We start from the raw sequence: 11,736 nt of genomic DNA on the forward strand, positions 1-11,736 counted from the left end.
GAATATCTTCTCATTGCTCCGCACTCGGGTTAAGAATTTATGGTGCCACCTCTATTTTCTGGTAGGCCCACGTTATGTGGTAGAGCGTGGGTGTTTCATGGCGCCATGGACGTTTGTCTGTGTATTGTGTGGGTTGTATTTTGTTGAGTGTATTTATATTCGGGTATGAGCCCGTCTGTAGCAGCCTCCAGGCGACGGCATCTTCCCTGGAGAGAGATTTATGAGGTGGGGTACCGTTTCCTGCAGCCCTTGTAGTGGTTTAAGATTGCCGAGTAATCTCTAGGGACAGGTTCGGCTTCCTCGAGGTCGCTTGTGGAGGGAGCTCGGTAGAAAGTGTACCCTCGAGCTACCCTGTCGACCGCTTGGTTGCCTTCCACTCCCGCGTGTTCCGGCGTCCATACTATCGTATGTTTTATTGGTTCTTCTTCTGTGCTTTGTTTGGCTCGGTTCCCAGAGCGGAGTATGCGGAGCGCTCTGTGACCTATTCTGCCTAACATGAAGTTTCAGCATGCCGTTTGAGAGTCGGTTAGTATTGTTAAGGATTGCTTAGTCCGGTAGCCCTCCGCTGCCGCTAGAGCGACGGCCACTTCTTCAGCCTCGACTACAGTGCAGTCCCGTAGCGACGCGCTGATGATTTCCCGCATGTCCGAGTTTATCACAGCCGCCACCGCGTTGGGGTTGTTTTGTCCCGTCCTTCTGGGGTATGTGGCTGCGCCCACATGCACCGTTGCTGTCTGGCGGGCTAGTGATTTTTGGATGTACTCGGCTCTCGCCTTTCTGCGTTCTTCGTGTAGGTTGGGGTTCATGTTCTTGGGGATGGGGGTCACTCTAATTGTGCCCCGTATGCCGTGCGGGATAGTCGCGGTTCGCTGGATTTCTTGTATTTGTTCGTTGCATCCCAACTTCTGCAGAAGCTCCCTGCCAGACGGAGTCTGCTGTAGTCTCTGCAACTGGGCGACGTGTTGTGCCTCTCTCAGTTCTTCAAAGTTTTTATAATGTCCTAGTGCTAAAAGCTTCTGTGTGGATGTGCATTGCGGTAGATGGAGTACTGTTTTGTATGCTTTGCGTATGATCGCATCAATCTGTTGGATTTCGCTTTTGATTGGGTTGTAGTATGGAAGACTGTAGGCGAATCTGATGATCACCAGGCTCCTGACCAGCTTTAGCGTGTCTTCTCGCATTCCCGAGCGCTTATGGGAGACGCGCGTGATCATGCGGGCAACTTGTAGGGTGGAAGCTTTGAGTAGAGCAAGTGCATGTGTGCACCGTTGGTTTGATTGTATCCACGTGCCCAAGATTCTTATGAGTGTTTTCTCTGGTATGGGTTTTACCTCTAGGTAGACGTTGAGCCTAAGCTCGGTGCTGTTCGAGACTGTGCGGTATTGTTTCCCTCTCCAGACTCGGAGCAGTTCATATTTTTTCAGTGGAACATGCTAGCCCTCTCGCGTTTACGTAGTTCTCTACGCAGGTCGCGGCCTCGTGTAGTCTTTCTTCCTTTGTTTTTAGTGAGCCCGTATTTGTCCAGATGGTGATGTCGTCGGCATACATGGCATGGTGTATTCCTTCGACTTACTTAAGTTGTTTTGCAAGGTTGATCATTGCAACGTTAAAAAGCGTAGGTGAGATGACCGAGCCTTGTTAGGGGTGTGGAACTTCTCCGAGCGGAGTTCTCCCATCCCTATCGTCGCTGTTCTATCTGAGAGGAAAGCTTTGACGTAACCGAAGACCCTCCTGCCACAGTTCAGGTCGTCCAGGCCTGTCAGGATGGCTTCGTGGCTTACGTTGTCAAAAGCTCCTTTGATATCCAGTGCCATTATTACGTTCTCTCCGTCCCTAGGGACGTTACTTAGAACTCCTTCTTTGATTTGTCTTTGGTCGACAGCTTCGCCCTGAATCCAAACATACTGTGCGGATAGAGTTCGTGATCCTCCATGCATTGTTGTAGCCTTAAAGTTACCACTCTCTCGTACAGCTTGCCGAGGCACGATGTGAGGGAAATGGGTCTTAGGGTTTCGATTTGTACCTTTTTATCCGGTTTTGGAATCATAACCACCTCTGCATGCTTCCAATCCCCGGGAACGGTCTCCGCTCCCCAGTGCTTGTTGAGGAAGTCGGTTAATTCTGCGACTAGATCGTCACTGAGGTTGCGGATGAGTGCGTTGTTGATTTTGTCCGCACCCGCTGCCGTATTCCTAGTTGTGCTTCTAATTGCTGCATAGATTTCTTCTCGTGTGATGGGTCTTTCTAGGTTTGGATTTTCTTTCCCCCGATAATCTCTTGCATAGGTTCTCGGGTTTGTGTCCCAGAAGCACTTGATGCGCACTTTGTCCAGGAGTTCCTCATCGGTTCCTTCGAACTGGTGGATTAATCGGTATATTGCTTTATTGTTTTCTGCTTTGGTTTTGGTCGGATCGATGAGCGCTTTCAGGATATGCCATGTCCTAGCTGTGCTCAGAGTTCCGTTGAAGGAGTCACTGCATTGCTGCAAGTTCGTTTTCGCCAACTGTACCGCGTACTCCTCTGCTTTCGTTGTAATTTCTGCGATTTTAAGTTTGAGCTTCCTGTTGTGTTTCTGTTTCTTCCACCTCTTGATTAGACCGCGTCTGGCTTCCCATAGCCTAATGAGCCTGGCGTCTACTTCGGGTGTCTGTGTGTGCTCATTTTGCTTGAGTATGTTTCCCCATTCTTCAATCGTCTGAATCCCCCTTTTGATGAGGTGTTCGTCGCATGCTTCTCTAAAGGCGTTCCAGTCTGTGATTTTAGCCGTGCCTAGTTGCCGCTTGAGTCGGTCGGAGGCCACTTGGGTTTTGATTATGTAGTGGTCACTCCCCAGATTTTCCATCAGGTTTTCCCATTGCGCCTGTCCCGGACCTTTAATGAAGGTGAGGTCCGGGCAGGTGTCGGTACTGACACTGTTGCCTATTCTGGTCGGAGTCTCTGGGTCTGTGAGTAAATTCTAGCCTGCAGTTTCTGCCGCTTCCACTAATGTCTTTCCTTTAACATTGAAATTCTTGTATCCCCAGCTTTTATCCCGGGCATTAAAACCGGCAAAGACGACTAGCGTGTTGCCCTTTGCCAGTTTGCTGGCGCCTTGAAAAAGCTCTTGGAATTTGGCTTTCCTCGATTTCGGCGGGCTGTAGGTATTAACGATGAAAATGCTGCCCCTTTTCCTCTGTTTCTATGGAATAATTTCTATGATCATAGTGGTGGTTCGACAGCGCAACAGCACACACAGACCAAGTAGGAGACGAGACACGCAAACCAGCGCTGATCTGTGTGTCTCGTCTCCTTCTTGGTCTTTGTGTGCTGTTGCGCTTTCGAACCACCACTATGCATCACCAAATAGCCCAATCTGCAGTTCTTCTATGATCACATGCTCTGAGTCCGTTTCAGCTATCCTGCCGTGGCTTACGGCTATGATCGCTTTGTTGACTAAGATTTCCGTCCTTCCTTTTTCCTGGGTTTCATAGCACGTGTATCCTTCTAGGGTTGGGGTGATACCCGTTCCCTGAAACACTAAAATGTCGGGTGGCGTTTGCTGTGTGTGAATGTACTATTGAAGTAGGTCTTGCTTCCTCCTATAGCCTCTGCAGTTCCATTACCAAATTTCTAGGTTTTCTTGTTTACTTAAGGTTTTGTTGGCCATGTTTAAGCTTCCGTGTTGGTTGTTGTCGTGTTGGCGAGGGCCGCTAGCGCGGGACGGTGATGCGCCTTCTCTCTAATATTCTCAGTGACTTTTTGCTTGCGGATTGAGCTCCGGATCTCTATAATTTGTAGTTGCATTTCTTCCATCATCTGCTGCATCATCTGCTGCATTTCAGCTTTGAAGTTGTTGAAATCCTCATTGCCTGCATGCGGCGAGGGTGGCGGTTGGATTTGCTCGGGTTGCGGCGGCGGAGGGCTGTTTGGTCTCTGTTCCCTAACAGCCTTCGTGAGCTCGGCTACCTGGCGTTCTAGCTCGCTCTGTCTGACACGGGCGAGCTCTAGTTCGCCTCTTAGGGCTGTGATAACTTTGTTCGCGTCCTCCTGCTGCTTGGGCGCGTTATTTTTATTAGTATTTGTGTTCTGTTTAGCTTCCCCGCCCGAGTGCGGAGCAAACCAAGGGTTTCCTGCTCCCCAGCTCACCCTGACTCCGGTGTTCCTTGCGGGTTTCTTCGGCTTTTGCTGCTGTTGCTGCTGGCCAGCCAGGGGCACCAGGGGCGGGAAGGACCGTGAACGGCTCCTCGACCGGCTCCGTGACGCCCAGAATCTCGAACGGCTCCGCGAGGTCTCCCCCTCAGAGCTGAACCACCGCGGATCTTTCCGCGGTCGTCCCGACTGCGTCGTCTGCTGTTGGGGCTGTTGCCGCCGCCTCCACTGCCGCCGTGGTTGTTGCGCAGTTCTATAGTCTTCTTCAGTTTGTCCTTGCACTCCTTGGCTCCGGTGACGTGGCTGCCGCCGCAGATCAAGCATTTGGGTGTGCATTGGTGGCCCTCCGCCGGATATTGCGTGCCGCATTGCTTGCACGCCTTGGCTTCCGGACTCGGGCACACCTCTTACCGATGGTCTTGTTGACAGCAGATGTCGCATACCTGCCGCGTGGGGCGATACGGGTAGCACCACATCTCGCCTCTGTAATAGATGACTTGCTGCGAGACTATGGGACCGTCGAAGGTGATGACGGCCGACTTGGATTGTCCTAGCATTCGAGCGCTGTGGATTTTAACTCGAGTTCGCACTCGTAGTTTGGCTTTCAATTCTTCCGGCGATGTCCCGGATCCACTCGGTGTTTCACACCGTGGCGAGTGTCTTCCGGGGCTGCCACGTAAGCATTTACTTCGTATGAGCTTTCCCCCAAAGTGAGACTGGAAATGCGTCTCACGTGTTGGGCGGCCATCTCCCTTGCCGTGCTCACTATTATGATGTTGGAACTGGTGCGAAGCCTGATGATCAGATCTTCTCCTTTACATTGGTGGTTGCATGCTACCGCTACGGCGCGGGCTACTTGATGAATCTGGAGCGACTTGACTGCAAGTCCCTTCGGTCGCAGAATGGTGGTGGTGGTAGTGGTTTTATTAAAAATAATAGTAAAAAGGAAGGAAAAGATTTTTGCTAGCCCCGGCATCTGCCATCGATACTGAAGCACCTGAGCTGGGGCAGCGGAAATAATGGATAGCAGGCAGAATGGAGAAATTAAATGAAAGAGGTGAGGGGACAGGAAGAGAGGATAAGGGGAGAAGTAATATGTACAAACTATTTACACAATAAGAAATGTGTCCAGGTTGTGCGCGTGATTAGTTCATTTTAGAGGAATTAAATCACACACGCGCACAGCACTGTGATGGTTACAACTGGAGTTGGGCGTCCAGTTATTAATCGTTCAAGGTAGAACTCGCGGAGCGTTCGGTCACTGCGTGTAACTACCTGACGCAGAACAGACAGGACGTCAAGCCCGTGTGTTCGAGGAATGCACAGAGGCTCACCAAAGTTCGCTCACGAGTGCGCGCACTGCCCTGCGGCCACAATAGCGTCTTGATGGAGTCTGGCAGTATGCCTTGCGCCCTATAGGCCGCGAGCATATCGCGACGAGCATCGGCGAACGCGGCACAGCGAAGGAGCAGGTGTTCTAGTGTTCCCACTGCACCGCATCCGTCACACACATCACTCGTCGCGATTCCGTGACGCACCCGTCTTTCCCCGGGCCACACGCAGCCAATGCGCGCGCGGAGGATCATTGCACGTTGTGACCATGTAAGTGCGTGACAGCCGGTGACACTGTCGATGTGCTCACCTCCCGCGATGCGTGGGTCGGGGTGCTGCTTTCGGAGATGGTCGTGGATGGCCGCACGCATGTCCTCCAGCGCAAGGGGCAGATCTCTGGCAGGTAGTTGGTGTGCAGCGGTCGCGAGGTCGTCAGCTTCTGCGTTGCCAGCGATGCAGCAGTGACCGGGCACCCACTCTGCACGCACGGCACAACCTCTCTGCGCGAGGCGCTCGATGCGCGAGCGAATTTCCCGCACTAGTGGGGTACCGCGGCCGATAGATTGCACGCGGCTGACGGCGGCGCGGGAGTCGCACAGCAGAGCACTCCTGGGCGGCGGAGGGCCGAGGGTGAGCAGCAGGTCCAGCCCGAGCCGGATCCCCATCAACTCCGCCGTGGTGGAGGAGCCCAGGAAGGTGCGTGTTGCTGGCTGTGCAGTTGCAGGGCGGGGATGGTGGCCGCCACAGCAAGGAAGCAGCTGTTGCGGGCCACTGAGCCGTCGGTGTACACGAGGAGATGGTCCTGGAGCTCCTCGTGTATGACGGCTCTGGCCAGCTGCTGCACAGCACAGAGTGGTGTTGTCCGCTTTCCCGCAATGCCGACAATCTCTCGCTGTACCTCCGAGGCAGCAGGCCAGGGCGCGCAGGAGCCGTAGGGGGGTGGGCCGTGTGTCAACTGCTCATACTCGAGCAGCGCCGCACCCATTCGTGAGCGCGGGTGCGAGCGCATACGCTGCAGGAGCGAGCCGCCGTCCGGTGCGCGGTGAAGCCGGTCGATGCGATTCAATGCCCTGCGCGCTGCTTGGAGCTCAAGTGGCCACGCTCCTGCCTCGGCCAACGTTGCGGCGCACTGCGAGTTTTTGAGCATGCCTAGGCACACGCGTAGGGACTTGCGGTGCTGAATCTCGAGTTTCTTCCAGCACGGCTTGCGCACCGTGACGAGCGGCAGCGCATAGGGCACCGCCCCCAAAGCTGCGGCATTGTATAGACGCAGCGCGGCTTGCTGGGAGATGCCCTGGCCTCGAGCGGTGAGCTTGTGCACGGCGGCGGTGATGCTCTTCATCTGCAGACAGGCAGGCCTTGGTCGCCGCTGGGCGGAAGGAAAGGCGCCAGTCGATGTCCAGGCCAAGGTACCGCACCGATTTACGCCATGGAATCGGAGTCCCGTCCAGTGACAGTGGCGCAAGGTGCGCGCGCGAGCGCGAAACGCAGGCCATGGCCACCGATTTGTCCGCGCTCAGCGACAGACCAAGGCCGCGCAAGCCGGCATCGATTGCGGTCAGGGCTCCCTGAAGGCACTTCCGGACGCGGAACGCCTCGCCCGGTGGTCCCCGGCACCACAGAGCTATGTCGTCTGCATATATGGACATGTACACATGGTGTCGGCCGCTCGTGGAGAGGGAGGCCGGCACCACCGACACGGCCACATTAAACAGAAATGGTGATAAGACAGAGCCCTGCGGCACGCCCATGTCCACCGGGCGAGGCATGGAGAGCTTACCCCCTACTCGCACGCGCATGGGGCGCCCGTTCACACCAGCCCCCTCAAGCACCGCGAGAATTGGTGCGCGGTGAACGTTGTCAAAAGCGCCCGAGACGTCCAGTAGCAGCAGCAGCGCAACCTGGCCTGCCGCGCTGGCATGCTCCAGCGCTGTAACAACGTCCGATATAGAATCAGCCGTACACCGCATCCCACGGAAACCCGTCTGCCGCTCGTCAAACAAATCAGCCTCCGCAGCCCGCTCGTTCAGACGCTGCAACGCCATATGCTCCATGAGCTTACCTGCCGCCGATGTTAATGCCACTGGCCGGTATCCGCTCAGCTCCGTAGGCGGCGCCCTGCCTTTCGAATGGGACAAACGACCGCGGTTCGCCAATCCTCCGGTAGCTCCCCACGTTCCCACACCAGGTTGATCTGCTGCAGGATGATCTGTCGTTGCTGCGCATCCAGGTTTCGCAGCATCTGGTATGTCACCCCGTCCGGTCCGGGCGCCGAGCGGCGGCGGCAGCGCTGCAGCGCATTGTTCAGTTCCGCCGCGGTGAACGGCGCATCACATGGACCTTCCGAGGCGACGGGCGAGGGACTGGCGTCGCTTCTGGGGCTCTCAGGGGCAGCTATGTTAGCGGAGTTTGCGGGGCTGGGCGGCGCGAATCGATCGGCAAACCGCTCTGCCAACTCTACAAAGCTGAGCCCGCTGGAGATTGCGAGGGCGGCCAGCGGTTGACGGTTTGCCTGTGGTTCAGTGATGCGCCGCAGGGTGTCAAACAGCCTCCACGAGCTGACATCTTCCTCCATCCTTTGGCATAGTGAAGCCCACTGCCGGCGGTATAGCTTGTTGGCGTGTTGGCGCGCTGCTGCGTCCAAGCGGTTGTAGACAGTCAAGTCGGCGGCTCTGTCAGTCCGTCGCGCCCGTCGCGCCCGCCCGTCGCGCAGATTGAGCAGCTTCATATCAGGTGTGGGTTGACCTGCCATTACCTCTGCTCGTTGGGTGGCTGCGAGAGCGCTTCGGACTAGACTTGAAAAGAAATCTGCGCCAGTGGCCGCCGCCTGGTCGACCGCCCGCCTGAACGCCCTCCAGTTGGTAATGGAGTAGGCACATTTGGGGCGCGCCTCCAACGCAGTGGGTTCGATTAGGATGAGTAATGGTCCGAGCCCCAGAGAGATGGTGATCGACGCCATGTCGCCTCGATGCCTCTGGATGCGGAGGCAACGTCGATGCAGGAGCCGGTTGTTCCGCGTCGGCGAAAGGTGGGCTTGCCGGTGTTCAAGGGGGTGAGTCCCAGCTGCGTTGCTGCGTCGTGCAGGTCGTCTCTACGCGCGGAGTGGCCCGCACTGCCCCACGCGCTATGGTGGGCGTTAAAATCACCACAGTTGATTTGGCGCGGGGCACAGCACGAAGACACAGCACGAAAACAAAGCGCGTTCCACGCGGCAGCTGGACGCACATAAACACTGGCCACCGACGTGTCAACAGCACCGACGCGCACTGTCACCACCACGCACTCCTGGGCGTCAGATGTCGCCGCCGCCGAGCCGACGAGGGTGTACTGGACGTCCTGCCGCACCTATATCGCGCACCTTGATTTCCCGGGGCGATGAGATGTATCACAACAGGGCACTGCGGCACAGGTGGGTTCCTCGCACGTGGTGGCTGAGTGGTAGCTATTGTAGCCAGGTAGCCGCATCTTGGGCTCCCCGTCATGTGAACGTACGTACGTCTCCTGCAGCGCGATAACTTCCGGCGAATCCTTTGCGATGCGAACTCTCATTTCGGCGTACCGCGCCGCAAATGAGCGCACGTTCCACTGCAGGATGGATGTTATGCGGGAGGGACTCCTGCGGCTAGCCATCTTATCTGTGCGGAAGCACCCGCTGCTTCTAAGCAAGCCCGGTGTCCATCGGTGCCCTCCGGGAAAAGTGCGCTGAGGGCGCGCAACGCCAGCTTTAGGCGCGCGATCTCCGCGTCCCGTGCATCAGGTGGCTGGCCATGAGAAGCGGCCGCAGGCTCGGGCCGCGCTGTACGGGACGCCAGGCAACCGGATCGCCGCTGTCGCTTACGGCGCTGCCGTTGCTTCGTTGGCTGCTGCTGCTGGGGTGTTCCTAGGGTGCTGCTGGGGTGCTGTGGTTCTGCTGATGTTGCTGGGCTGGGGCCGCTGTTTCAGCCTGGACGACGGCTCGGACAACCCGCCTGGACATCGGTGCCATGGATGTGGCCATTAAAGTGGCCACGTGACGTTCTCGCTGCCGGTGCGGGCACGCTGGGTCAATGGCTGCGTGCCGCCCCCCGCAGAAAATGCAACGGGGCTTGCTCGCGCAGGTACCGGGCTCGTGCGGCCCGCCGCAGCGCGTGCATCGGGCAGGAGCATGACACACCTCAGTGGCATGTCCCAGGCTGGCGCACTTGGCACACTGGAGCGGCCGGGGACGGCAGAGACGGACCGCGAGCCTGCGCTTGAATATGGTGACGAACGCTGGGGGTGTCGGCGCCGCAAAACGGAGAGCGAGTGTGCTGCCCGACAGAGACGCCGACACCATCGGTACCTTTGACTGCGCCGCCACTAGCAGCTCCTCCGCCGTCCTGCGCCCGTTCACACCGAAGACCAGGCCGGAACTTAGATTCCGAGGAGGAGGCTCCTTGGCGCAGACCGGCACGCCACGGATGACGTCTGTGGCTAGCAAGGCCTGGAGAGCATCGCTGCTTCCCGCGTCCACTGCCACCACATTCCACCGCATGTTAACCCGGACGGCGAGGACGCCCGGGCGGGATTCGATCTCCTCGGCCAACTCCCAGCCAAGTTCCCTGGTGAAGGCGGTGCCCCGGTTCGCCGGCCGAAACAGCACCGTCCCCACCAGGCTGGACGGGACCTCCATGGCAGCCGCGGCTCGCTCCAGGGCAGCTCTCCGACTCCGCTGCGCCTTGGTAGTGATAATGCGCCACGGGACCAGGTCTCGTGAGGCGGGATTTGGTGAGGTCGCATCCGGTTTTCTTCCGGACGCCGTCGCCCCAGCAGCAACAGCAGCAGCATCAGCAGCAGGCTGGAGGTGGGCTCCATGGGGCTCGTGCTGGGAAGGCCCTGCTCCTTCGAGTGTGGAAGCAGAGGGAACAGTGACGGTGGTGGGGCTTAGAGCTTCCCGCTTGGCCACCGCGATGTCCCTTTTAGTTTCCGAGTCCCTCTCCTCCTCGGACCCCGTTGAGCGACGCCGTTTCCGGAGAGCAGACTCGTTCATTGGGGTGCACATGCTCTCCTCGGCTGCAGGTGTCCGCGGTGAGCCCGCAGCAGCAGCATCAGAGGGAGAGGCCAACACAGCCGGTTCCCCAGGAGTAGCCATGGCGGCAGGAAGCGCAGGGGTGGCCAGAAATGGCGGGGAGGGAGCCGCCATGGAGTTCTGCGTCTGGTGATCGAGCGCCATGGCGTCCCTCAAGGCTAGAACGCGTGGGTCCGCCGGCGACACGTCCAAGGTCTCAATGACGAACTCGAGGTTCTCCGAGGTGGTGATGAGCGCCGCCGTCAGGCACCTCACCGTGTCCCACAGATCAGCGATCTCTGCCTGCATTCGCCGAATGGTGCTGGACGACCTTCCTCTGGATGGCGTTCGTCTCCGTGATCGAGAGCGTGAGCGTCCTGCCCTGCGTTGCTCATTGTCACTGCCGAACACAGGTATTCGCTCATTCACGGTGTCTGTGGCCTCCATGGGGAGACCCCGCAGCGCCGCGAAGCCTTAGGCCAGGCGTCCGAAGGAGCAGAGAGCTTTACATTGGTGGTTGCATGCTACCGCTACGGCGCGGGCTACTTGATGAGTCTGGAGCGACTTGACTGCAAGTCCCTTCGGTCGTCGAATGATCTCGAAATCGTCTTTGAGAAGTGGTGGCAGCCTCTGCCTAGGCCGCCGTGGCGCTTCCTTCCCGTTGCTGTTCGAAGTAGCGTCAGCTGTCGCACCAGCTGCCAACGGAGCATTGGCCGGGGTTTTTCCGCCGAGGTCACCTTGAGCGCTCGGTGAAAAATTTCCGGGTGTGTTCCGTTCGTTCTTCCGTTTGCGTTTCTTTTGGCGTTTGGACAGGGCCAATTCCCAATTTGCTTCGTCTCGCCTTGGGGCGTCTTGTTGCTGTTCTCGCATGGCGGCATCCTCGATTTCCCCGTTTGCCGAGTTCTCGGAGTCGGTGGCGTCGAGGTAGTCCTCGTCGATTTCCTGGGCTTCCAATAAATTCTGGGCTGGTCTCCACGTGGTCGGTTCAAAACTAGAGTAACTCGTGGGGCGGGGACCCGTACCGGGCTGCATCGTCACCTCGGGGTGAACCGGGGTGCCCTCGAGCGCCCGTAGTCGAGCTAAGCCCCGTTAGGCCTAGCGCCCGCTCGGCCACCTGGAATCTTGCAACTCCGGTACAAAACCAAGAAATGGTCCCACCGTCTTGAATGCGGTGTCCCAGTGGTCCAGCTTGTGTTTCGTCTAAGCTCCTGCCAAAATCTGGAGGCCTTGTGGGTTGAGAAGGTCAGGGG

The sequence above is a fragment of the Amblyomma americanum genome, chromosome 3 (assembly GCF_052857255.1).
Source record: "Amblyomma americanum isolate KBUSLIRL-KWMA chromosome 3, ASM5285725v1, whole genome shotgun sequence".
NCBI classification, from domain to species: domain Eukaryota; kingdom Metazoa; phylum Arthropoda; class Arachnida; order Ixodida; family Ixodidae; genus Amblyomma; species Amblyomma americanum.